Source organism: Anarrhichthys ocellatus, unplaced genomic scaffold (genome assembly GCF_004355925.1).
Source record: "Anarrhichthys ocellatus isolate YVR2014 unplaced genomic scaffold, GSC_Weel_1.0 scaffold3386, whole genome shotgun sequence".
Lineage (NCBI taxonomy): Eukaryota > Metazoa > Chordata > Actinopteri > Perciformes > Anarhichadidae > Anarrhichthys > Anarrhichthys ocellatus.
Window position 1 is genome coordinate 1 of NW_022283360.1, and position 5,780 is coordinate 5,780.

Below are 5,780 nucleotides of genomic sequence, written 5' to 3' on the forward strand. Positions count from 1 at the left end.
TTTTATCCTGAGACTGTACTTGGACTTGAAGAAGTCTCACTCTGCGAGCAGACAGAACCAAGAGACAAACAAGCATCTGTGACTTATTTTTGATCTGGTGTCATGGACTTTGATAGTGAGAAGGACTGACTATTGCTGCTGACTCTGCTCCTAAAAGTTAGCATTATATGCCTATATTTATAGTCTTTTTATATTATTTCTACTTACTGGAAACTGCACCCTACTCCCTCTTGTTTCCAAGGAAAACCCTGTGAATTGCACCAGATTGTTTGTCATATTCTCTGGTGCTGAAGACAGTGAATTGTATGTTAAACAGAACATTCTTAAAGGTTAGCGCATTGGGAGATTGCAATGGAAATATGAATGTTTTGGGTTCAGACAGGTTCTTCTCAACAATCACCAAGTGGTATGTAGACAGACTGAGCACTGTGTTAAGGACTTGTTTCTGCATGTGGTTCATTACACCACTATGATGAATGAATATTAGATGAATCTATTCCATACAGTTCAACAATCAAGGTTTGAGGCACTTATGATGATTATCCAGTGGTTGCAAGTTTTGAAGTGTCTGTGCAGCCATCAAGAACAATTTGGAGTGTTGTATGATATGAATATAGACCATATGAATTAAATGCAAGGGTAAAGTTGAATGGCATACGATAAAGTGTTTACTAGCACTCCACTTGTCAATAACCTGAGTACACTTTGTAACTGAGTTGACACTGTGCAAACAGGCGAGGACCCAGTTTACCTGTAAGAGGAGGGTAACGAACAGGGAGAGCGAGATTGTGGTCTGATCTCAACTCTGACTTCTCCACATTCTGTACATTATATATAGTGCTGTTCATTGAGAATATGCTATTGCACCCACTGTAAAGTGATCACTGAATAAAAAACAGATCAGCTAAGAAATCAAAGTCTGACTGAATGTTTCTGTTTGATTTTCCTCTGTTGTGCAGGATCAGGGTCATTCCAGGTTTAGGTTTGTTAAGATGATAAAATCATGTAAGCTGCCATCAGTTGACACAGATATACTTTTAAATCAATGCACACTTTCAGTTGTTTTACCATGCAATAATAATTAACATTTTACAAAGAAAAAGATGCTTACGGTGTTCAAATGTGATACATTGCATATCTGTGCAAGCTCATGTTCATGCATTGTTGTGTTAACATGAAATAAAGAGTGGTTGCTTGGAAGAAAGCAAAAATACATTTCAATCAGGAGAGACTAGGCTAACGATGTCGTTGTGTTATTGGCTAGAGAGACCAGCTGATTTAGACAGCTGATATGATTGACAGCCCCGAACAATAACAGCAAGGAAATAATGTGTGCCTGCATGAGGAGCGATGGCAGATGTATGGTAAATAAGCTATGGTCTTAGGCAGTGGTGTATAAAGTACTCAAAAGCCATACTTGAGTAAAAGTAAAGATACCTTACTGGAAAACTACTCCAGTAAAAGTAAAAAGTCACCTATTAGAATACTACTTGAGTAAAAGTCTTAAAGTATCTGATATTTATTGTACTTAAGTATCAAAAGTAATTTTCTGATATTAAATGTACTTAAGTATTGAAAGTAAAAGTACAAGTAAATGCTGTTAATAAAAAAGCAAAGGGTCAGAATTATGAAGTTTATTCTTTTAAGTGCTGTGGCCACCAGGACCAAGGACATGGAGCTGCGTTGACAATAATTGGGTTGGCTGTGATCCATCCAGGAGCAACAATGTTCAACATAATATATTGTACATAAGTTCATAGTAGATGCAAAAGTATACTTATCATCATAATTCTCCGAAAAGCAATATGACACTATGAAGGAGTTGTAACAGTGCGTTTATAAGTATGCTCATTCCGACTAGAGGATGTAGAGGGCAAATGCATCATATTGTGTTCAGCAAAAAATATCCACTTGATGCATCAGGCCAGTGTTTAGAGAAAGGACACCTGCCTTGTGAACTCCTGTGGGCCTGATTTGAACACAACAGGCAAAGGTTTTGCTCAAGCTGAATCTGCAATTGGGTGACTGCTCCCATCATAACTCCATCTGATCATCCACAAAATGACTCAAGTATCAAAACATGATCAATACTAAAGCAGCACCGAAAGTAACAACCCAGTCATTACTTGAAACTGAAAAATGTCCTGTTCATCTTCAAAAGAAGTTGGTTTTCAAAATTGCGAGAATTCCGTCTCGCTGTTCTTGGGCTGAAGACTAGTCCTGCGATGCTAAACAGCCTTTCACAGGCCGCTGAGGCAGGTAGAGGTGTGTTCAGCTTCACACACAGCTTGCGCACAGCTAGGAAGGATTTCCCTAATGCTAACACTAATGCTAACCCTGATGCGCCAAACCTGCTTGCTTGCAGTCTGTGTTCCACCGCAGCCCCCCGACGCTGGTCTCATGATTCATTTTGTTTCTAAAGATAGATTTGATTTTGTAGTGAGTAACGAAGGTTTCAGGGGAAATGTATCGGAGTAAAAGTATCAGTTTTCTTTGCAAAATGTAGTGAAGTAAAAGTAAAAGTCATCAGAAATATAAGTAGTAAAGTAAAGTACAGATATCCAAAAAAAAACGACTTAAGTACAGTAACGAAGTATTTCTACTTCGTTACTGTACACCACTGGTCTTAGGCATGCAAGAGTATAGTCTTCCTGTCTGAACTTACGCTAGAGCATCATTTATACTATCTAAAAACTAATATTCTCTTTGAGAAGGAAAACTATTAACTAAAACACCAGTATGGGCCCTTTAATTATAGTAGCATTACTGTCACATTTTAATAGTCGTGCAGTATGATACAGCATAATAGGAATTTGTACAAATGTAGACCAGATTTTGAGATAAAATTTCAGCTGCTTGCTTTAGCGAAGCAATTCCCTTCTTACATATTGAAAAAACCACTCGGTAATGTTTACAAAAATCAAACCTAATAACCACAAACTATTTACAGAAGACATGAGGGAGAACTTTACACAGTGCATTTTTAAAGGTGCAGTCTAGCATCAGCATCTTGTCACTTTCTATTCTTATAATGTTCTTTACTGCTTTTACTTGTGATGACCTCAACAGAAAAAGGTCAATGGACAAAAGGTAGCATCAGAAAACATGCAACTCTTGTAAAATCAATGTAGCGTACTAATGATTAACAGGTAGGTGGAGTGTTTCCAGTCTCTGTTTGTGAGGGATTATTTAGGACTGTCGGTGCAAAAAGCGTACCATAGACGTTCACTGGTCCCATCATGGCCAGGGTCTACATCAACACTGTCTGCTTCAAAGCTTTACTCTTACAACTGTGTGCATTCAGTGTGCTCGGACAGGACTTGCATGTAAGTATGCATATAGCATAGGATGAAATGAGTTTGTCTGAGACATCATGGAATCTCCATTTTAATTCATATTTTGGAAGAGATGCAAAACTTAAAACTGAGTCAACTTGATAAAGAATGTTTATATTTTGTTACAGGTTATCCCAGAATCAAATGACACTGCTGGTAAAAACACTTTCAATTTTACTTTTCAGTAAAACTAAAACTTGACTCAGTCTTTCATGACTGGAATGCCTAAATGCCTCTTTTTTCCTCACAGTTGATGGGTTGATTGATGAATATTATTTCGATTACACCACCGACACCCCTGCAGAAGACTTTGATTTGTCTCTAGATGACTGGTTATATGAACTCATGGATGCCGCAGGTAAGTTACGTCTGGTTTGATTGCCTGTATATGCTGAACGCATGCAGTAGTTTAACTAAGTCCGATATCCCTTCTGCCTCACAATGTATTGATCGAGACATAATCAATTGCTCTTTGTGGTAACTGGTGAGACTTCATGTTTGGTCTTTACTGTATAAAGCATTTGATGTGTTTCTGTCTTCATTTAGATGAGTGTGATCCAAACCCATGTTTGAATGGCGGCAGCTGTGGCCAAGTTGCTGATGGGAGCTTCATATGTTTGTGCCCTGAGCCGTACTCAGGAAAGAAGTGTCAGACAGGTATGACTGAGATCAAGTATATGAGAGCCTTAATTATAATATTCAATGTTTTGCACTTAAAGGCTAACCTAATACATTCTGAGAATAATCATTTCACAGATTTTACTTTTTTTCTTTCGTTTCAGCTTTAAGTTAAAGCTCCCTAGTAGAGGATTGAAAAAAATATGACTTCAGTCAGGCACACTCTTGTCATAGATTTTAACCATTTATTGCAACAAATGGAAATACAGTTAAACTTGGCGATGATGGCTCCGCTCTTTGGATGCTCCCCGGATTAGCCAGCAGCTACCAAGCTAAGATTGGGAGCACCGAACACTAACCCCCACGGGTTTACAGGAATGAGCCAGAAGTACATTTTTTAAATACGTTGCAACCATTGCCAGAAGATGAACTAAAAAGGGGTGGAGGCTGGGGTGGAGGAGGCGAAGCTTCGCCAGCAGTGTGGTCTGTAACAGCATAGATGTAGAATGGATCAGTGAGGAGGCAGTCATATTTAAACAAACCTCCTTGAAGTGAGAGTGGGCTGTGATTGGTGCGTGGCCGATTGGATGATTCAATCGGCTGGCTGTCAGCTGGTTACAGCTGGGGCGTATGACTTCTGTGTCCTGCATGAACTAACGCAAAGCATCATATGAAGTAGGAAATGCACAATGCAGACAATTAATACAAAACACTGTTAAGCTGAAAGTTAGCACACAACATAAAATCGCTTTACAGAAAACAAGTAAAACTAGAAGGCTGACAAACAGACAAAGCAATCATGCAGTGATGGCAGATCTGCATGTATTAAATGTAAACCAAATTAATGAATGCACCGTGTGTTTTTCAGTGACTAATGTTTGCAAGAACGCGAAATGTGGCCGTGGAAGCTGTGTTGTCACATCTACTGCTCCATTCAACGAGTGCAAGTGCAAGCATCCATACAAACCACCCAACTGCACTAAAGGTCTGTTTAGAATTTTATAATGGAATATAGAGCAGCATGTTATTGATTTAGTTTTCTCATTATATTACACTCACAAAGTCATATTGCATTGATGCCTTTGCACTGGACATCATAAGCTGGTTTTCTTGCCTGTGTTCACAGCTTCTCGCTGCAGGCCCAATCCCTGTCAGAATGGAGGCTCTTGCATGAAGGGTCCCAAACACTCCTCCTTCCAATGTTCTTGTCCTCGTGGATATACTGGAAAGTTCTGCGAAGTTGGTGAATACAATTCTCTCTCTGTCCTAACTAGAAAAAACACACATATGTATCACCTGGCTGAAACAAAATATGATTTTTTTGTCCTAGAACCAAACGACTGTTATCAAGAGGACGGAGAGTTTTACCGCGGCATGGTGAGTGTAACAGTTGAAGGGGAAGAGTGTCTGGACTGGAATTCCTATTTCATCCTGCAGAAAGGGGGGGGGAGATCCCATCAAAGGGTATTCAGGCTTCGATGGAATTGGACCACACAATTACTGCAGGTGAGGAGTTGTCTTGTGTAAATATTGCACATGTACTTAATGTTGACATTACCATGTTTGTCTGTCTGTAAATGTCAATACAGTCCATGAGAGGCACCTACTGTTTATGTACTCAAGACTTTGTGTTTAGTGATGAACTCTGCAGCTTCTTCAAAACCGTTCTTTGTAACTCTAGGCACGCTTTCAAAGGGTCAGTAACTGGTTTATTAAGTTAATCAAAGTCTTTTTTACAGAGTAAGTAATAGGCTGTTAAAATTCATACTTAAGAAAAACTTTTGGGCTGCCAGGTTGTAACTTCTTTTTTTAATGTATAATTAAATG

The 5,780-nt window shown here is 39.0% G+C and overlaps 1 pseudogene; it reads left to right on the top strand.

Moving 5' to 3' along the window:
* Nucleotides 1-3,189: 3,189 nt before the first annotated feature.
* Nucleotides 3,190-5,774, top strand: LOC116378913 (hyaluronan-binding protein 2-like; annotated as a pseudogene).
* Nucleotides 5,775-5,780: the final 6 nt, after the last annotated feature.